The sequence below is a fragment of the Leptodactylus fuscus genome, chromosome 3 (genome assembly GCF_031893055.1).
Source record: "Leptodactylus fuscus isolate aLepFus1 chromosome 3, aLepFus1.hap2, whole genome shotgun sequence".
Taxonomy (NCBI): Eukaryota; Metazoa; Chordata; class Amphibia; order Anura; family Leptodactylidae; genus Leptodactylus; species Leptodactylus fuscus.
In genome coordinates, this window is record NC_134267.1 from 206,931,280 (window position 1) to 206,954,362 (window position 23,083).

The following is a 23,083-nucleotide window of genomic DNA, read 5'->3' on the forward strand; positions in this document are numbered from 1 at the left end:
TTTCCCCTGTAAGTTTATTGTGGGTTCTGGTTTTGGTTTCAGTAAGTGGAGCTTTTATTTTTCATAGAGTTTCTGGTGGTGATAACGATGACCCTAAGTTCAGCAAAGTCCATGTGGCCTTGCAGCTGGCACTGGTGAAGGCATTTGGGTGTCTGGGCCAATTTCCCATTACTGCATAAAATTTAATCAGTTCTTCTATAGCTCTCTGTTATCAGCTAGATCCTGCTATTTTGTGATATTTGCTCCTGGGACTTTAATATAACAGCTACCCTGAAACAAGGGAATTACATAAAAACTAATACATCATATATAAGTCCTTGCCCTCTCTGCACCTATTAATAAACTAGGCACATCTCTGGCCTTAAGTGTGCTAGAAACTAGAGATGAGCGAGTAGTGTTCGATCGAGTAGGTGTTCGATCGAATACTACGGTATTCGAAATACTCGTACTCGATCGAACACTACTAGCTGTTCGAAGTTTAAGGTTCGATGCAGAACCAGCGTTGATTGGCAGAATGCTATACATTCTGCCAATCAACACTGGTTCTTCTCTTACCTTTAGAAGTCTTCTCCGTGCAGCGTCCCCGCAGTGTCTTCCGGCTGGAATTCACTCTGCCTAGGCATCCGGCCTAGGCAGAGCCGACTGCGCATGAGCAGTCGGCTCTGTTCAGGCGTCGGGCCGGGCAGAGCCGACTGCGCATGACCGCGCATGCGCAGTCGGCTCTGTCTAGGCCCCAATACCTAGGCAGAGTGAATTCCAGCCGGAAGAAGATGCGGGGACGCTGCGCTGGGAGAAGACTTCAAGGAGAATCCAGCCCGATCGTCACTCGTGGACTTGGTAAGTATAATTTTATCGAATTTTGCGTACTCCTGAAATGAGCATTTCCCCCCATAGACTATAATGGGGTTCGAAATCCATTCAAACAGTCGAACAGTGTGTGGCTGTTCGAATCGGATTTCAAACCTCGGACATTTTAGTGTTCGCTCATCTCTACTAGGAACTGGCCTAGATCTATGCGATAATATATTCTGATTTCTTGTGCATATTTTAGTGAATTTGGTAGACATGAGATGCCTTGCCTATTCTAAGTCCTGCCCCACCAACTTTTTAGGAAGGGTGCCTGTTTTTTTTTGAGTTTCTAGCATAATGAAAGGATAAATTGTCCTTTTTTGTCTATGCAGTTGATCTTGATCTTTATATAAGAAAAACTAATTTTTAACCCCTATATTTACTGTAGATGTAGAAGTGTAATTTTAAAGCAAAGTAAAATAAGTAGTGGAGTCCATGTTCACCATGTGTTATCAATAATACCAATGTCTTCTTACGTTGTAGTCAGGACTTTGAGCCCTCTTAGGCTAACGGGCCTGGTAGTAATTGCTACCTCTGCACCCCCTGTGGTTATGCCCCTGTACAGATGTAGTAAAGTCATAATTCACAATGCATTAACAACACAGTGGCACAGAGTGTTAACTCAACTCAATAGGTTTCCGGTGGCTTTTGTTGTCTTCCAAGATCACGGAAAGTTATCACACTGCAGAAAGTCAAGATGAACAGTGCTACATCTGTATAAAGTTAAAAGGTTGATCTCAAAGAGGTTTTCTGGCAATGCAGATCTATCAGAATTTGATTTGTGGGTTCCCAACGCCAGGACCCTGCACAGAACAGCTGTTCCGGCAGCCTCCAGGTGCAAAAAGCTACTGCAGTGTATGAGGAGCGTGTGCAGTCTACTCCTATACTAGTCATAATAGTGGAGTTGCAGTTCCCTGGAACCACCACTGTGCAGTGTATGGAGCTGTAGACTTGCTACTTTTAATTGAATAAGAGCAGACTGAACATGCTCATCATCTACTGCAGCAGCTTCTGGCATCTAGAGGCTGTTGAAACAGCTTTACGGGCAGGGTCTGGGTGCTGGATCTTGTGGATAGGGCTTTAATATGAAACATGCATTAGGGACCAGAAAACCCCTTCAACTTTATGAGAATAATTGATGCTATATGCAAGAAAACATCAACTTTGAAGACGTTTTATTTCAAGGAAAACAAGAATTCTAAATATGAAGTCAAAGAGAAACCGAAATGTCAATGCAGGAATTTTTTGCAATAAAGAATCAGAAAACATTTCATGCATTCACACACAAAGTTTATACATATTCAAGTCTCAGACTGATGCAGAAGGTCAAAGTGCTATGTTTCATCTGCTTTTTAAGAGTTCACAGTTCAATCTGATGATTTCTACAAATAATGGAAATATTTAGCTAGTATCCTGCCAGGACCTTTCCTGTAATTTCATATAGATCATGGGAATACATTCTCTGCATTGCTTGCAGTAAGCGGTTTGGCTATTCACGCACAATTTGGGCATTTTTTCCCCATACATTTCTGAATGCAAAAAGGTGTCATATTGGAAGCATAGAGAGAATTTAGTATTTTCGGAAACTGTTAGTAAAATGCGAGTTTTGATTGTGACATAGACAAATAAAATCTAAATTGTAAAATAAAAACCAAGCTATATCCTATAAGCATGGACTCCATCATGCAATTTTGCATTAAAAAAAAAAAAAAAAAAATTAGTAAAAGTTTTTATAAATTCATATTTGTGGCTTGAAGGGATTTTCTGGGACATCTTAGCTAATGTGCTAAGAAGGTTACTGGAGATCCTTTACCCGGGACCCACATGGATCAGCTGTTGAAAGCTACAATAGTCCTCTATGAGTCACGTTTCCATTTCACAAGCCATGTGAAGGTCCTGTTCATCAGTCACATGACCTGTTTACCACTCAGTCCATTTCTCATATCGCTGAGCTACAGTACCAAGCACAGCTCTTACACAAATTTGCGGCACTGTGCTTGGTATATAGTGGAAAGGCTAAAGCTCACCCGAATGGTAAAACCACTTCAAATTGCTGATTGACAGAAAAACATTGTGAACCCTCCAAAACCACTTTAAAGTCTTACTTAAAGGCGTTGTCTAGGAATTTGGTACTCAGACAGCAGCCTGAGGAAGGGGAAACATTAAAAAAAAATCAGACCTGTACCCGACTTTCCAATGTCCATTGCTGCTGTCCAGTCCAGCACCAGCAGAAGTCTTAGCCATATGTGACTAGTTGGTGTCCTAGTTCCACCATTTGTTGGCCTCAGCAGTGACAGAAAAGGAACTGGTGACATCACTCACATACATCACTGATTCCTTTCCTTGGGCTGTTGTGGCCACTGATTGGCCTCAGCAGTCGTGTGGCGAGGAATTCCTCTGATAGAGGCACCGACGAGCCATGGACACCGGAACACCAGGAACAGGTGAGAATTATTTTTCATCTGTTTTATCTTCCCCAGCCTCCTGCCTGAGTACAGAATTTCCTGGAAAACCCCTCTAATCAAATCCTAACAAGGATCAAAAAATAACATCACCAAATGTGCAGAATTCATCCATATATCTGATGTCTAGTTCCTTATATCTTTACATATTCATCAGAAATAAATATGCCAAAAATAGTTACAGATACAGATGGCAGTAAAGTCACAGAGTCAGCACATGTACAGATTGGCAAATATCCTCTCTGATTGGTAAGGGGGTGATAACAAGAAGAAAAGTTCCCATATGCCGCCCCGGGATCACTGTAGGCGGCTTAGCTAGAAAGATGACAGATGAACCAGGAAGTAAAATGTCTCATGTTGACCTCAACCATTGCACCCAGAATACCGACAGCTAAGACAATTGGCTTTAATACCAAGATCTGACGATTAATCCTTAAAGGAAACCCAGAAATTGAAGCCCCTGGAGAGTGCAAAAACAATCCTCTTCTTATAGTCCAGCATTGCTTCAATGTGTAAGAAAAATGTTTTATTCCATATGCTTATGACCTGTATAAAGTCAAGGGGGCGGAGTGTCAGGTAAGTCACCCTCTCCATGTCCCCTGTGATTTGATTGACATGTCTTAGTATAGGGACATTACTATTCTATTAGCTTTGCTGATATTCCATACATGGGCTACATTGATATGTCTGATGGTTGTGTGCTCCTGAATCTTCTGTAGCCTAAATCTACATGCGCATGCGCAAAAAGCAGAAAAAGCTGGTAACTAGGGTTGAGCGATCGTGTTCGGAAAAGATCGGATTCCGATCGTCGATCGAGAAAATTTCATGATCGTGATCGTAATTCCAAACATGATCTTTTTAGGTGGGATCGAGATTGGTGATTAGCTGGATGCTTTGCTACTGGCCAAGCATTGTAGGAAAAGCTAATAATGTGAGCCTTCACACTCATTCTGAGCGGAGTGTATACTCAGTGTGAAGGCACCGCTGCGGTTCCATAGGAATGAATGGAAGCAGCCGGCACACAGCCTTAACCCCCTGCAAGCCGGCTGCGTCCATTCATTCTAATGGGAGACTAGCTAAAATCTCTAGTAGCTACTTACCTGCAGAGATGGCTGGTCCGGTGCCCGGTGTTCTCGTTCTTCTTCGCCTCGCTGCCCCCACCTCCCAGGTTAGTGTTAAAGAGCTAGGAAGAAGGCAGGGCTTGTGGCTTAGGAGAGTGTGGGCGGGTACAGGGCAGGAAGACGTGACATCTCACCTCCCAGTACCCGCCCACACTCTCCTAACCCGCCCACATTCTCCTAACCTGGGAGGCAGGGGGCAACGAGTCAAAGAAGAACGAGAACACTGGGCACCGGACCAGCCATCTCTGCAGGTAAGTGGACACCAGAGGGGACTAAGTAGCCAGAGGATTAAAAAAAAAATCCTCTGGCTACTTAGCGATTAAAAAAAATCACTACACAGCGTGGATTCTAACAATTATAGAGTTCAATTGTTAGACTCCATGCTGTGTAATGAATAGGATTGTTTTTAAAATCCGATCTCCGATTAGTAAAAAAAAATCCCATTGACTTGGGATCAGAATTGGGATCGAGATCGGGTTCGAATGAAAAATGATTGGAAATCGGATTTCAAAATCTATCCTGAAAAGTCAAGATCGGCTCAACCCTACTGGTAACATAAACTTAGAAAAACAGTGCTTGTTATCAGCTGACTCTCCACCCCCTTGACTTCATGTAAGGTTTTAGGATATTGAATAAAATGTCTTTTTCAACACATCTACTAGACTACTAAGCAGGGTCATTTTTGAAGGGTATATTTAAGATCAAAAATAAAGTTACTGCCCAGTATACAGACACATCTCTTTCAGGATCTCTACACAGTATTCAGAACAACTCATTGGCCTGGGGGCTGGGGGGGTAGACCCCGCTTATCTGAAATTAATGACCTATGCCAAGGACGATTCACCACTATCAAAAGCAAATCCCAGAAAAAACCCTTTAAGTGACACCATTTATAATTCTAAAGAAGAGCTCTAGAGATAAATGCAATCTCAGTCCATTAAATATATGTGTGCAGTGATGTCCAGAAAAATTATATAACTTTTAGGTCAAGATCTTTGACCTTTTCCAGATACTGGATACATGTGGTTGGTACATAGATAAAGTATATACTACAGTGATACTTGATGGTGGGAATACCAGTCCATTGTGGGAATACCATCCAAAAGATCAAGTTCTGATGAGGGTTGGAGTTCTAGATGGAGATAGTATACAATATTTCTAGAAACCTCTGCACTCTTATATTCAATAGAAAGAAACATACATTGTATCTATCTCTGGAGTGTGAAGGTTACCACTTCGTTACCATATATATTGGATGGGGCCCCTACACCACCACCCAACATGTCGACGGAACAGAGTTCCTGATCCTTGTACATCTCTATTTATAATCCATTATGATATCAAAATAATTCTTAATCTTATGAATTTTAATGATCCTGAAAAAAAAGATGTAAAAAAAACTACCTACATCTACATTACGGAAGGAAGCAGTTGAAGCGTATGTGCAGTGTAGAGAATGGAAAATAATTGTACTTAAATATATTGTTATTCCATTTACATTAGATGGATGTTCACTTATATGTTATACTGTTCAATGTATGGACTAAAATATCTAATACTGTTTAACCCTTTGTGAATATTGAACTATTGAAATGGCTTAAAGTGTCCTGATTATTCATTATTTATTGCCTTAATGTATTAGTTGGGATGGTCACCTAATGCATTGATCTGGACATTACTGAGCACTAGAGATGAGCGAGTAGTACTCGATCGAGTAGTTATTCAATAGAATACTACGGTATTCGAAATACTCGTACTCGATCGAGTACCACTCGCTATTCGAATGTAAAAGTTCGATGCAGAACCAGCATTGATTGGCCGAATGCTATACAGTCGGCCAATCAACACTGGTTCTTCTCCTACCTTTAGAAGTCTTCTCCGTGCAGCTTCCCCGCGGCGTCTTCCGGCTCTTCATTCACTCTGCCAGGCATCGGGCTGGGCAGAGACGACTGCGCATGTCTGCTTGTAGTGCGGGCATGCACAGTCGGCTCTGCCCAGGCCCAATGCCTGGCAGAGTGAATGAAGAGCCGGAAGATGCCGCGGGGACGCTGCAAGGAGAAGACTGCTCGGAGGATCCAGCCCGACCCTCACTCGTGACTTGGTAAGTATAATTTGATCGAACGTTGCCTACCCCTGAAACGAGCATTTTCCCCCCATAGACTATAATAGGGTTCGATATTCGATTTGAGTAGTCAAATATTAAGGGTCTACTCGAAACGAATATCGAACCTCGAACATTTTACTGTTTGCTCATCTCTAAAAACCATCATTCACTATATCGCTGGCCGCCAGGTAGGTATTAGTTGTACCAGTGACTATACAGATTTTTGGGTATAAAATACTTATTTTGCCAATTACAATCAATAATTGGATATTGAAAGTATATGTGACACATGATTATTCGGTATTAAGGAGATAGCAATCTTGATCCCTAAAGAGCCAAAGCTAGATACACTATTGGCATAAAGTAAACTGTCCATAGAAAGTTTTACTAACTAGGCATGTAGTACTGACCCCAAACGTAAGGACATATACGACACCTTTGGACCACAATTTAACTATAACCCAAAGGTGTAGGTATAGAGAGTGCAGTGATAGCAGCCATAGGATCAGCTAACAAAGGCCATAATCCTTTTAACAAGAGGGACTTAGAAAGGTCATGCAGGGACTGTTTAAAAACATTATTTCCCGGATTCTATTTGGACTGAAATCCGGTTTCAGGGCTGGTCACATAATTGGAACTAGTACCCAGCTCTCAATCCATCTCCTCCCTCTTCTCCTAGGTTCACTGGTATTATCTGTACTATGGTACCTGGCTTTACTATTATAATGATCTATTGTGCCAACCCCCAAAATACAATGTGAAGACTGGAGACGAGGGGGGAGGTAGATTAATTTGAGTGCTGGGTCTCAGTTTTCATCATGTGAACCAAGATCGCAACCAGTTAGGAAACCCAAGGTTCTCCCAAATAGAACCTAGGAGAAGTAAGTTTTTAAACAGTTCCTGGACAACCCCTTCAATCTGATAGGAGTATAATCTGCAGCTACCTTGTTTCTCCAAAAATAAGCCCTAGCTTGGTTTTGCAGGATTTTTGGAGTAGCCTTGAAATATAAGCCCTACTCTAAAAATAAGCCCTAGTTACAATCATTGCTGCCAGCGCTCATGGAGACAGACCAACCATCCTGGACAAGTGACCCGTTACCTCCCACCACAGCAAGGCAAAATCTGCTCATCTTTTCCTGAGTCTCACCTCCTAAATCTGTCTTCTGAGTGCCATGTTGATATAATCTTTTAGGACCTCATCAGTTTTCCCCTGTAGCAGACATGAGCCACCCATGCAATACATAGATGGGTGTTCACCTGCCCTAGTGTTTGTTTTAGCAAATTCAATAATTTTTCTGGAGATGGTAAGTACTTGACCAAATCACCCTAAAAAGGAACTATGATACACCAATGAGACACAGAAGACACTTTAGAATTTGTTAAGTTTGCTGAAATATGAAACAACATTGTCAATTATGTAATAGAAAAAAATCTCATTAATTGGTTGACAAGTGTATCGTAAAGGATGCCAAAACATGGTATATACAGTGACCATATAAGCAGCGTAAAACAGCTGCATCAGCATCCAATGTTGTTTCCAAGCATGATTTATTTACCCCTGTATTCACAGGGTTAGTCGTGTAGGGTCTTCATAAATAACACATTACAAAGGTCCTACAAGACCAAGATGTTGGCTTTCGGTAAATGTGGGTGAATAAATCATGACTGGGAGGCGCTGGTGCTCCTGATCTTGTTCTTTAGGTTGCACATGGAGAGACGTGGAGATACTCCTGAAGGACATATTACAAACTACTAGAAGCTTAGAAATCCCTTATACGGAGATGGTAGTTCCTTCTCTGGATAGTAAATCATGGTGTCATTTGGTGCGTGGCTTGTAGGAAGATCAGGAGGAATCTTTGTTAGTTTTTTATTATTTCATGGTTGTTCTGTATGGTTATTGTTTATGTAGTCCTTTATTTTACTTTCCTAGAACCAGGAATGAGACACTGATATGAGAAGGTGACGCTCTCAGGCCTCGGAATTCTACAAATAAGCAACATTTGTATAATAAAGAAGGGGAAGGTTTAGGTTCGAGCGAGAAAATGAACGGCCGTGACACACTGAGAATGTGAATAGAATTGTCGGGAACAAAAATAGGACTGGTGAAGACTGCTTGGAGTGTCTATTGGTCTAATTCTGTAAATTGTATTATATATACAAAAATATATAAAATGATTCACTAGTATATAAAGCGACACGACTAGAAGGTCTCTAAAGGGGATGAAGTTGGTATATTAGGTATAATGTGATAGTACTGTTAGTGCCGTAGAGCTGATGACTCTACTAAAGGTTATTTCTGGTTCTATAGGGGGTCACAGGTAAACCTATCATAACTCTATGATATCATGATGCCCAAAAGAATCGATTCAACAAATATTAATAAATCTCATGTTTGTTTGACTACATTACATGTATGTGAATGGGGGCTATTATTATGACTTTTTGTGACGGCTGTTGTAACTGACCATCAAAAAATAGGTCATGTCCTATCTTCACCCATTTTCACTTATCCCTCAATAGAGTCAAATGTCTGATACATGAAAGCGGGTGCTCTTTGGACTCAACATGGTTATGAAAAATATCCTTTTTCACAATCATTTTGTTCCGCGGTCATGTGAACGTAGGCTTAGTCAAATTGTTTTTACACATGCTGGGCAGTCATGGCGAATTGACAAGTTCAGCTAACATAAATCTAATGTGTATGACCACCTATACCTCATGCTGTCAGACACTCCTTAGCCCCTTACATACCAAAAACCAACCCTGGGATAAGGTGCGCAGGGTTATTAAAGAGGACCTTTCATGGTTCGGGGCACAGGCAGTTCTATATACTGCTGGAAAGCTGACAGTGCGCTGAATTCAGCGCACTGTCGGCTTTCCCGATTTGTGCCCTGGGTAAACAGCTATTGGTCCTGGTACTGTAGCGCTTTACAGTCAGAAGGGCATTCCTGACAGTCAGTCAGGAATGTCCTTCTCCCCAGCAGCGCCTATCGCGCTGTACTGTGTGAGCGGGGAGGAAGGCCCCCTCCTCTGCTCACAGTTCTCGTTCATACACGAGTATTATCGGGAGGTAGGGGGTGTTCCTCCCTGCTCACACAGTACAGCGCTATAGGCGCTGCTTTGAAGAAGGACGTACCTGACTGACTTGAATATCATAACAACTGAAGACTCGCAGAATATAAAAAATAATCAATTTATTAACAATTATAATTAATAAACATCAATAAACAACATATAAAATAGGGAAAACACACAAGGGAACAGAATCCCCCACACAATCGATGGTAGTATGACACCTAACCCTCCCACTAATGATGACTGAGAGAAATCCTATAATATGAATATAGTATCGCAGAATTGGATAGAATATCCTGATATAATAATTTCTATCAAAAATATACACAATATAGAATAGATACTCTAAAGTACTGATAAGATATTCCAGCCAGAATGATAAATATATATCCACATTCGTACTCCCACCACATGTCAATAAATACAGCTTAGAGGATAATGTAAATGCATACCCGTTGGTAAAGACATGACAAAATGTCAGCAATGCCACAGGGGGAGATACTCAGCAGAAGGAGACTCTCAGTACATCAGAAGATGGGACTTGTTGAAACGCCCAACGCGCGTTTCGCTGACACCCGGCTTTGTCAGGAGGCCAAGACTGACTGTCAGGAACGACCTTCTGACTGTAAAGCGCTACGGTACCAGGACTGATAGCTCTTTACCCGGGGCACAGATCGGGAAATTTGTATAAAGCAGAATATATGCAGCTCTAACCACTGTGGAATGACCTGTATATGTTTTCACTAGATCTGTTGAACGAGCAAATGGGCTGCACAGAGAAACCCCCGGATTATTGTCCCACGGGGTAGACAATAGTCAAAAAAACAAAAAAATTACTCCAGCATGCCCAATTACGTATAAAATTTAACTTTTTCTTCAAAAATTTAAAACCATAGTACAGACATGGATCCAGGCACGTACAAAAAACAGATAAGCTTGCGCGTTTCGGGAACAAGGATGGGGTCCCTTATTCATAGCTACTTCAGCTAATTCAGCGCACTGTCGGCTTTCCAGCAGTATATAGAACTGCCTGTGCCCCGAACCATGAAAGGTCCTCTTTAACAATAGGTTATTTTGCAATGTGCCGCTAAGGCTTTGGTGCTACTACGCCCTATAGCATAGCTATAGAGGGATCCATAGTTCCTCTACCACACAACGGTGAATTCTAGAAGAATGATAATGCATCATAGTTACATACATAAAAACAGTGTAAGATCTCAAATGACTCATGGTATGTTTCTAAGGTTCACATCTGCATTCGGACTTCTGTTCGGGGTTTCTGCTTTGGTGCCCAGAAAGAAAACCTATATGCCTAGAAAGGTGGTTACCTGGGAAAACACACTGTCCACAGACTATAATGGGGTTTGTGTGGTTTCTGTTCAGTTTCTGCACGAAGCATGGGGAGAGAAAATTCCCACAAGCAACACTTTTCTCACCCCATGTTTTGTGCTGAAACCAAACGAAAACCATACGGACCCCATTATAGTCTATGGGTCCACGTGTTTTCCCAGGTAACCACTTTTCTATGCATATACAGTAGGTTTCCGTTCGGGGTGTCCCGAGCCCAGAATGCAGATTTGAATCGAACCTAAGTATACTGCAGACAAGAACACAAAGTTCATACAGTTAGATCCCACCTACCAGACATTTATAATACACCCCATCAATATGTCATATATATCTAAGGTGGAAAATTCCTTTAAGGAAGATCCACCACTATGAGATACTTCATAGATAAGATGTATACGTGTCAGTTTCATTGAAAAATTGACATTCAGTGACTGAATATGGTATAAACCAAATAGGAGCAAACTTTTTAAGTGGAAAATCAATTAATAAGAAAGCGATAAAGAATTTTCAGGTAATAAAATGGTAATAAAACATGTAATACAGTGATCAACAGGCAATAAAATGTGCGGACCCTTAGGCTCTGTTGTTACTGCCATTTTATCTTAGGTTCTGTTGTCTGCAGCGCTATTCTTGGCGCACAAAATGCCAGAATCTTTATGGAAACCTGGAGAAGCCATCGTAAGTCAATGAGAAGATTCAAGATTCATCCATTAGAACGACCAGAGACAGGACTCTTCTAGCAAAACTGGATAGGCTAAAATGGAAAAAGTGAGTCTGACTTTCATGTGATCCTCAGCCAAAATACATTTATACTTATTAGAGGAGATTTACCAAACTGGAGCAAATGAAAAAAATGGAGTTCTTGCCCATGGCAACCAAGCAGATTACATCTATTATTCAGAGGCCTTCTGGAACGTAAAGTCAGATTCTTAATAACACCATGACATTCCATGTAAGATGCCAAATGTGAAGTTATATATTAATGCATCATAGCAAAAAATATATTGTACAAGGCCCATGCACGGGGAGAGGAATTCGGGTCAGAATATCTGGTTTGTACTTCGGCCAGATTTCCTGTCCATAAACCAACCAAGCGAGGACACCACGACTCTTTGTATCATAGTAACCTATGATGCTCGGGGGTCCTACCTGTCTGCGGTATAACTATCCCGTTTGCCTTCCCCTGGATCAACAGTGTAGGAATTGTAGGGTTATAGGTTGGACTTGGTGGACTAATATCTTTATCCAACCTCATCTACTATGTATGTAACTATGTATATAGTATGGACAGTACAGCTGCAAGAAAGTAGGGACACCTAGAACCATGGATCATTATGGTGCAAGGATCCTCAGTCTCCTGTCTGGTTTCAGACCAGGAAATCTGCCTAATGGATGGAAGCAGATCACACCCTAAGGGACGTGACATGAAATTTTAGAACTATGAGTGGCACCTCCATTAACTCTAGAACAAAATGATGCAATGACACTCACCATTTCAGAATATTAACCCCCTTAGATGCTACAGTCATAAGTTATGGTGGTATGTAAGGGGTTAATGCTAAGGCCCCCACATTGCCGAAACATAGAAAAAAGAATGTAAAAAATATAACTAGCAATTTGTGGGATTGACCATCCAGTATTTATACATGGCGGAGCGAAATTCTCTGGCCAAATAAATAGAAGTTCTGGAAGGATTACGACTCTGTGAATCTCTGATCTAAATTCAGTGGCAATGCTAATAGCATGATGATGAGTTAATAGGACATTTTATGGTAGTATAGCATGTCCTTAAAGCCATCCTACATAAATCCCTTACTAACTGGAATGACTGGAATTTACAAACTTGCATATTTCCCTCATTAAAATGCCAGCGTCTATTTTTATATCGAGACAAAGTCCATTAACTTCTCCGCTTCCACAGGAAGATGCATTGCGCGCTACTTAGCAATGATGTATTTAGAAAATACATATCGCAATGTTAGACTGGAGAAATCTGTCTATAAAAAAAAAACTCCTAATAAATAATTCAGAGAGTGATGATATAACTGACAGGCCACTAATGCAATGCAATGTGTTAGGGAAGCATGTCATTATTACTACCTGTTCTGCTAAACAACAAAACATTTCAATCACCATAGGAAGTGCTTTTCATTGTAGAACATTACTAAAATTTCATCCATCTTTCCAGGATGCTACAAGCCTGTCTAAACATATGGATGGTAAATATAGAACTGCCATAGATTATCCAGATAGACAGTGGGGGATGGGGTCTGTGGGCAATGTCATTGCTTTCCCCAAAAACTTGGGATACATCTGCTGGGTAGGGTTGAGCCGATCTTGAGATTTCAAGATCGATTTTAAAATCCGATTTCCGATCATTTTCCAGCCGATCTCGATCCCGATCTCGATTGTGAAATTTGCTCGATCGCCGATAGGAATCCGATCTTTTCCGATCCCGATCCTTAACCCTAGTCAATGCTTCTCTATGGGAAAAGTCACTTTTAGGGTTGAGCCAATCTTGAGATAACCTCCGATCTCGATCCCACTCGAAAAGATCAGGTCGGAATTCCGATCGTGAAATTTACTCGATCGCCGATCGGAATCCGATCTTTTCTGATCCCGATCGCTCAACCCTACTGCTGGGTCTTCTAAGGCTTCTTCCAAGGGTGGTCCAAGAGAATCACGGATGGTGTACACTTATCTGGCCTGAACTTTAGCGTACAGTGGTGGGTTAGGATGAAGATTAAGAGACGGAAGCAAGAAAAAAGCCCAACTCATTCCACATGCTCCGAAACCATGTACCATAAAACATAAGAGGAAAAATACAGGAACTCCAAGATCTGATAAAGAATTCTTTATTGAAAAATACAGAGATTCGGAGAAAACCAGATAAAAATTGGACTTAGTGTCCTCCCTCCTGATGTGCGTCTGGCACCGCTGCCCTTACACTATGAGTGAGGACATGTCAAGGAGAGGACCGCCATTTTTTTGATCCGCCTAGCTGTGTATTTTTTAAAAATGATATTTTTTATTGGATTTTTTAATTTCTTCCCTTATGTTTTATGGCAATAAAGAGGTGGACCTAGCCAGACAAGCAGGAAAGCAGAACGGACACTGAATATTGAAGCCTGATGGATCTCAGAGGCTTGAGATTGGAGGGTTGTGCAGCAGGTGAATGGTAGTGACCCCCACATGGTATCCTTGCACAGGCCAGGTGGTCAAAGACTATAAGTGAAATATGTTGTGTTATTTATCTCTGTTTGCTCATAGTACTAAGTTGTTCTACACGCTCAGATCACCAGTAAACTAATTGGAACTCCATACTTGGCTGTTGTTTCATTGTCCGACACCTGTATGATAGAGATCTACAGATTTACAACTTTTTATCCCCATTCAATAATACTTTAAAAAAGTGATAAGCTTTATGAATTGTCCTCTAGCGACACAGATAGCAATGTCCTATTTGGTACCTTCCATACCATGGTACAGTATTGGAATGTTCTGATATCTCAAACTTCCAGAAAAAAGACCAATAATTGCTGTCTAAGGGAGTCTTTACACAGAGTTTACGCTTGCTCATTCTGAACGTAATCAGAGTGAGCGGCGTAAAAAACAGATCCCATTGACTTCAATAGGTGCCGGCATACGCGAGCTACCCATTGAAATCAATGGGAGGCTTTTTTACCTATTGCTTTCAATGTGATACAACTACAATTTTTTGTTTGGTGCTGATCAATTTTACTTGGGTGCATTGACAACCCTCTCCTATGCCTTTATAGAAACAGATGCAGAGGTGTAAACTTAGACTAGAGGTTATATTTAGACTTGGCAGACCTGGTTCACATCTGCGTTCGGTATTCTGATTGGGAAGTCCGCTTGGGGACCCCCAAATGGGAAGCTAAATGCATTAAAAAGCAGTTAGCTAAGAAACCAAACGGACCCCATAGACTACAAAACAGGCGGAGAAAAAAGTGCTGCTTTCAGTACTTTTCTCTCCGCATGATTCATGCGGACACCGAGCGGAAACCACACGGACCCCATTACAGTATATTGGGTCTGTGTGGTCTCTTAGCTAACTGCTTTTTAATGCATATAGGTTCCCTTTCGGGGTGTCCCCAAGCGGCTCTCTGATCAGAATACCGAACACAGATGTGAACCAGGCCTTAAAATGCAGGGCTGTGGAGTTGGTAGCCCAGAGAACTGATTCTGACCCCTCTATTTTTCAATAAACCTACTCCAATCCCAGCCACGGCTCTGAATTCGATCTTGGTTGACAGTTATGTTCAGTCAGAATCAGTAAAACTCCTCTAATTCATTAAAAGGCTATTGCTTTAATTCCTATGAAAGTAAATGTACAATAAACTAGCCATCGATAATTGTATAATATCCTTAAAAATAATTTATCAGTTTATTTTTAAACCTGAGTCAGCATCTTTTTTCCAAATCCAGTCAACCTTGATCCTGACTGCAACTCCACCGTCTTGTAAAACTACACCAGATTTATCACAGTAGCTGATGCTGGATGATAAATCTGATGCACCTCTAGACTGTCTAAACTATCATTATTTGGCTTATTTCACTCCAGAATGTTTGTCCAAATTTTGGCAAACATTGGTCCACCTTAGTCTACACCCCTTTTTAGATAAACCATGACATCAAGCCAACAAGCTACACCATTTTGTTGGGCAAGGGCAAAAAATTGTCTACTTACTAGAGATGAGCGAGTATTATTCGAAACGACCGTTTCGAATAGCACGCACCCATAAGAATGAATGGAAGCGGCCGGCACGCAGACTTTGCCGGCAGCCGGCTGCTTAACCCCCTGAGTGCCGGCTGCGTCCATTCATTCCTATGGGTGCGTGCTATTCGAAACAGGAGTTTCGAATAGTACTCGCTCATCTCTACTACTTACCCCTTTTTTCCCACAAATTCTCTCACAATTCATATTATTGAAAATCCTCTATTGTTTTCAAGACTTTCTTGTTTTATCGCTTCTAGGGACATAGGGCGGGTTCACACCTGTGCTCGGTCTCTGCTTTGCGGGTTTCTGTTTTCTGCCTAAAAAACTGGACAGGAGACGGAAAACTGGCAGTCAGTGTCCGCCCGTGAGTGTCTTGTGCCTCTCCACAGTGAGGGTGCATTCACACTGAGTATACGTCAGCTTATTCTGAACGTAAAACACGTTCAGAATCAGTGGCGTATAAAGCAGCCCATTCATTTCTATGGGGAGCGCTCGTATGCCGACTCCCATAGAAATGAATGGGAACTGCTTTATACGCCGCTGATTCTGAACGTGTTTTACGTTCAGAATAAGCTGGCGTATACTCAGTGTGAATGCACCCTGAAAATGTTTTTTTAACCAGACACAAAGTCCTGTATGTCCGACTTTATGTCCAGTTAAAAAAAAACGGTTTCGCCGCGGAGAGGCACAAGACAGTCATGGGCGGACACTTTGCAAACCCAATCAAGTGAACGAGTTTGAAAACTGACTGCCAGTTTCTGTCTCCGGTCCGGTTTCTCGTGGCAGAAGACGGAAGCCTACCAAGCAGAGACCGAGCGCAGGTGTGAACCTGTCCTTAAAGGGGTTTTACTAGGGCATGTTTTTTTTTTCAGAAACAGCGCCACACCTGTCCATCGGCTGCTTCCAATACTGCAACTCACATTCACTTGAATGGGGTTAAAATTCCATCCCACAGTTCATGGACAGAATTGGTGGTTTTATGATTGGAAACGTCTTTGTCTTTGCCATTCTCTTTGTTTTTCCCATGGGTGATATATGATAACGTGTAGCGTCATGGCCTTGAGTGTTGTGTCGAGATAATATAAAATGGTTATGTAATTTATTCTGCTGAACACGAGTACAATAAATGTAATAATATGCAGATTTCTACCCACATCTCATTTGTTTCATTACCGTACTTCCAAGAATATCACTTAGCTTTGACAATTTCCGTTCCCGTCACTTGCCTCTACTTCCCTATAGATTAATGAAACCCATTCACCTATAGATAAATCCCATCTCTCTCCTAGTGAACTTCTCCTGCAGCCACCTCCAGCGTATTCCATCTCTTATCTAATAGCGTATATGGAAAACAGCTGTAGTTGCCTGGTAACTGAAAACCAGACCACTTCTATGAGAAGATGGTGCGTGTGTCTGTACAATGACTTAGTGAATGAGTCACCCAGCGTCAGAAGTGACTTTACCTTCGGAACTTGTTGCCATGACAAAGTACAGGCGTGGTGGCCATCTGAAGAAGACTTTTCTTGAGGAGTTATTTCTTATGAACTATAAGAATTCTGCCTCTTTCCTCCCTGATTGAGAGGTAAACCGTGCATTAAATACAAAGACGTAGGCCCATTATAGTTTTCGACTACATTTGCATTTGATTTGTGTTTCGAGTTCTTCCCATTGGAGCTGAAATGCTAGGATGTGTCAGGAAGCTTTTTGAAGGAAGCACTTAGAAATAAGTACATATAATGCGTTATGTGGAAAATATTCTACCGTGTCATCTGAGGTACTCTGGTTTTATGTGAACTTTTCAATGAAGTAGAATAAAATGTGGTACCCTGCACCTTGTAAACAAAGTTCTAACTCGTGGACCCTGATTTACTATTGTGGTCGTAACTAGACTTTGGCGTAAATGTGATGCGTCTTGTGACATCATAAGTGTATCTTGTGACAAGGTATTGTGTTTTGGCTCATGTAGTTTGAGCTAACATTTTGCTTCTTAGAAAAAGGTAAGTGCTAGAGATGAGCAAGTAGTACTCGATCGAGTAGGTATTCGATCGCATACTATGGTATTTGAAATACTCGTACTCGATCGAGTACCACTCGCTATTCGAATGGAAAAAGTTTGATGTAGAACCAGCATTGATTGGCCGAAGTCAGCCAATCAACGCTGGTTCTTCTCCTACCTTTAGAAGTCTTCTCCGTGCAGCTTCCCCGTGGCGTCATCCGGCTCTTCATTCACTCTGCCAGGCCTGGGCAGAGCCGACTGCGCATGTCCGCTTGTAGTGCGGGCATGCGCAGTTGGCTCTGCCCAGGCCCAATGCCTGTCAGAGTGAATTCAGAGCCAGAAGACGCCGCGGGGACGCTGCAAGGAGAAGACTGCTCGGAGGATCCAGCCCGACCCTCACTCGTGGACTTGGTAAATGTACCGTATTTTTCGGACTATAAGACGCACTTTTTTTCCTCCCAATATGGGAGGAAAATGTGTGTGCGTCTTATAGTCCGAATGCAGCATGTGCAGCGTCTGTGTCCTGTCTATGAGAATCAAAAGGAGAGCGGTGCTGTGCCTGCCTGCTCTGCCCCTCCTTCCCTGTCTGTGTCGCATGTTTGCAGGAGCGAGATATGAGAGGCAGGGAAGTAAGGGCGGGCCAGACAGGTGAAGGAAGCGTGGTTTCAAGCTTGCCGAGAAAACCACGCCTCCTTCTCCCGTCTGGCCCGCCCCTCCTTCACTGCCTCTCAGATCTGGCTGCTGCAATGATGCCACACAGACAGGGAAGGAGGGGCGGGCCAAACGGGAGGAGGAGGCGTGGTTTTCTCGGCAAGCTTGAAACCACACCTCCTTCACCCGTCTGGCCCGCCCCTACTTCCCTGCCTGTGTGGCATCATTGCAGGAGCCAGATCTGAGAGGCAGTGAAGGAGGGACGAGCCAGACGGGTGAAAGAGGCGTGGTTTCAAGTTTGCTTAGAAAACCACACCTCCTTCACCCGTCTGACCCGCCCCTTTTTCTCTTCTTGCATAGCTTCACTGCAGGGTGTCTCTTTCCATCCATGGATGAGATTAGATAGATAGATAGATAGACAGACAGACAGACAGACAGATAGACAGATAGACAGATAGACAGATAGACAGATAGACAGATAGACAGATAGATAGATAGATAGATAGATAGATAGATAGATAGATAGACAGACAGACAGACAGACAGACAGACAGACAGACAGACAGACAGACAGACAGACAGATAGACAGATAGACAGATAGATAGATAGATAGATAGATAGATAGATAGATAGATAGATAGATAGATTAGATAGATATGTTCAAATCACCCCCATATCCCTACAATACATATAAAACAAAAACATTACTGTGAAACACATACACATTTGGTATCCCTGTGTCCGAAAGCCCCCGGTTCTATTTACATTGGTGAAATATTATATTATTAGGTTATTAAAATATTTCACCAATTTTTTTTTCCTTAAAAATTTTTTTTCCCTATTTTCCTCCTCTAAAACCTTAGTGCGTCTTATAGTCCGAAAAATACGGTAATTTGATTGAACATTGCCTACCCCTGAAACGAGCATTTTCCCCCCATAGACTATAATAGGGTTCGATATTCGATTTGAGTAGTCGAATATTGAGGGGCTACTCGAAACGAATATCGAATCTCGAACATTTTACTGTTCGCTCATCTCTAGTAAGTGCCTTAAAAGTGTCAAGATGTTCCAAAATTGTGTCAAAATTCAGTAATGTATTTTTGCACATGTAGTATGAGATAAGATTTTTCCAACTTGCTCGATGTGTGGCTGTAGCTTCTCTCGGGGGGTCTTAAATGTGTCAAGATGTGCCAAAAATGTGCCAAAATTGTGTAAAAAAACACAATTATCATCGAAGATTAATCACTGTGATAAAGCTGGGGTATTGTCTAACACGCCAGGGGGCCATAATACTCTGGTTGGAATTATGACCACGTGTCTTCATGAAAAATTATTTGCATCCTTAGGACATTTTTTATATTTTGGTTAATTTTTTTGGTGTGACCTGAGGTTTTTTTTTTCCAGGAGTGCACCGGGTCTAAAAAGGTTAAGAAACACTAGTCTAACTAATAGTAATTCTGGGCCATAGTATTAGACAAAAAATGCCATGACTTCAATAGACAACATTATTTCAGAAGTGCACGCTATGACAGCTATGTAGACTATGGAGAAGACGGTAATAAATCTGGCTTGTTACGAACCGATTCGCTCATCCACAATGAAAACCGGCAAATTACCACTTGTTATTGCTTTGATGATTCCTGTGCCCACAATTGATTAGCCCGATTTATAGCCCAAGTGCAGGTATCATCATAGATCAGATGCGTCCTCCGCCATGTCATGTATGAAACGGAATTATATAGTATGCAAGCTAATAGCTTGTATATACTTCAGGCATCATTTGTGTAACACTGACATCAGTGATTATCAATTGGGCAAAGCCGATGGCCCTGCCCCCCAGGGCAGCGCCTCCTCAACCTGCCTCTTTTTCGTAAACTGCCAAAGGTATTGTAAAAATAAAAGTTTCAACGAAAATTGTCGCAGTTGCTTTTTTCCTCCATTTTTGTAGCATAGAGGCTTATTAAATTGTGTCCCGGAATGATTTTCATCACAAATAAAATCATTGTATAATTATTATTCTATGGCTCACAATCTACATTTTTTCCTATTAGTATGTCTTTGGACTATGGGAGGAAATCCATGCAAACATGGGAAGAACATACAAACTCCTTGCAGATGTTGTCCTTGGCAGGATTTGAACCCAGGACTCCAGCGCTGCAATGCTAACTACTGAGCCACCGTATTATTTCAAACCATACAGTACTGTCTATACAGTATAATTGTAATTTTCTAGTAGTAGAACAAGAAACCCTTTCCATCCTGTGCGCCATACTGTATTATGTTTTTGTGCCTCTACAAATCTATATGAGCAAAATGTTTTTGGCCATTGTTCTGATTCATTTCATTACATACAACTTGTCATATTAAAACTTTTCTTAAAAAACATAAGCCATTTTCAAGTTTTAAGTGCTCCACCCTCCGTCAGCATTTTCCTCACCCCAATCCTTGTGAGAGGCATTACCTTAGGTTTTCCTGCAGAGTTCCTTTATTGGTGACATCTCAATTTTTCATGAAGAAATTCCTTGCTGGGGATTTCATGCGGTGAAAATTAACGGAAGATGTTTCAGACTTTTCATTTGATCTCCCTGTGATCTATCTTTAATTTCTCTGAGTATCCACAGCTTGATAGCACAACTAAAGAAAAGACAGAGCGGATATTTAAGGATGTGTTCACAGTTGTGTAAGACATGAACATTAACCATACAATATTTATCTCCTAATTTTTCCCTGCATTCTTAATGTGCATCTAACCTTTCGACACAATTTGCATAAATCAATAATACAGAGTGTGTGTACACAAGGAATGACACTATTTATGGTCATTATATGACTTGTATTCTGCATTTTTAGTTCTTTTTCTTCACTGCAGTCTCTATCAATAATTTTCAGTTCTCCCTGAGCTGGTGCATGGAGACCATGTGTTATGAACTTATGATGTTCTCATAACTGCACAACTGCATATAGTGATTATAGAGTCTCTGCTCTTGTTCACTCCTTAACGCTGCCCTTTCCATAGACTTCTATTGTGACACGAAATTGGACACCACCTAGAGCCACAGGAATTCCGAACACGATCGTTTTAGGTGGGATCGAGATCGGTCATTCTGAGCGGAGTGTATACTCAGTGTGAAAGCTCCGCTGCGGTTCCACAGGAATGAATGGAAGCAGCCAGCACACAGCCTTAACACCCTGCGTGCTGGCTGCGTCCATTCATTTTAATGGGAGACTAGCTAACATCTCTAGTAGCTACTTACCTGCAGAGATGGCTGGTCCGGTGCTCAATGTTCTTGTTCTTCTTTGCCTCGCTGCCCCCGCCTCCCAGGTTAGTGTTACAGAGCTAGGAAGAAGGCGGTGCTTGTGACTTAGGAGAGTGTGGGCAGGTACAGGGCGGGGAGATGTGACGTCTCCCCTCCCAGTACCCACCCACACTCTCCTAACCCGCCCACACTCTCCTAACCTGGGAGGCAGGGGGCAGCGAGGCGAAGAAGAACAAGAACACCGGGCACCGAACCAGCCATCTCTGCAGGTAAGTGGACACCAGAGGGGACTAAGTAGCCAGAGGATTAAAAAAAAATCCTCTGGCTACTTAGTGATTTAAAAAAATCACTACACAGCGTGGATTCTAACAATTAAGGCGTTCAATTATTAGATTCCATGCTGTATAGTGAATAGGATTGTTTTTAAAATCCGATCTCCGATTAGTAAAAAAATCCCATTGATTTGCATTGGGATTGGAAATGGGATTGAGATCGGGTTCGAATGAAAAATGATCGGAAATCAAATTTCAAAATCGATCCTGAAAAGTCAAGATCGGCTCAACCCTACTCAGGTTCCCTCTTTTCACTCTCGGTGGAGACCACCAGTAAACAGACACATACTGTTGGAGATTTTGCATTCAAACTCAAGAGCTTCAACTCTGAATCTCTGTATAACTTTATAAAGTATGCATACATTATATACTAATAACCAACAGTAAAGCTGTGGATCCTACTGGAGCTCAGGAAATGACCTCTGGTTTTCAATAAGTACAGCTAAGGAACAGAGGCGTTAGCTTTGTTATTATCGATCACGTTGCATGTATTATAGAAAGTCTTCTTGCAATATGCTTTAACATAGTGTTACTATGTTAGATATCTTACTTTGTGTAACTACAGCCTCCTCAATAGCTATGATACCAGTCAAGAAAGATTTTTTTTTGCAATAGTTACATGGTATGCCAGACATAAAGAAAAAAATCCTGACTCTAAATCTGAGTCAACCTAAGTTATAAGAAGATTATGAAACACTGAGGTTTGTGGTACCCAAAATCATGTGTGGGGAAAGAGGACTAATTTCCTGCCTGGAATAAAAGGATCGGGTGTTAAAATTCTACGTGCTGATTCTTCTTTCTCCAACATTATATGTCAAAGGAGAGTAGAGAGGTCTTATACAGATAAGATAGTTGACCAACCCCAATAAATAATGTGGGTTCTTCCAACTTTTCTTTAACGTGTAACAATAACAAAACAATACAAGAAACCACTGAAAATCTTCAATGCTAGGGGTGAAGGTTTGTTCTCAGTAGATGGTTGAAGACGTCCTCTATAACAAGTATTTACAAAGCCAAAGTTATGATACCAAACAATAACCCCTCACTGATCTCTCGATGTGATGTGAACCTCAACAAGGAATCCAAATCTTCAATGTAAGTCAATTGTGCTTTATTGTACCTACAGGACAACACATTTCAGGTT

At 41.6% G+C, this 23,083-nt stretch overlaps 1 protein-coding gene across 14 annotated transcripts in view; it reads right to left on the bottom strand.

Annotated features, from left to right (window-relative positions):
- Positions 1 to 23,083, bottom strand: part of MYT1L (myelin transcription factor 1 like) — a 371,423-nt gene that overhangs the window by 254,837 nt on the left and 93,503 nt on the right. For 12 of the 14 annotated variants that reach the window (XM_075269099.1, XM_075269096.1, XM_075269098.1 and 9 more), the window contains one exon: positions 20,812 to 20,984. The exons of the other annotated variants lie outside the window; for them this stretch is intronic. The gene's annotated coding sequence lies outside the window, so the exon portion shown is untranslated. The remainder of the gene's footprint in view (positions 1 to 20,811; positions 20,985 to 23,083) is intronic. 14 annotated transcript variants of the gene reach the window in all.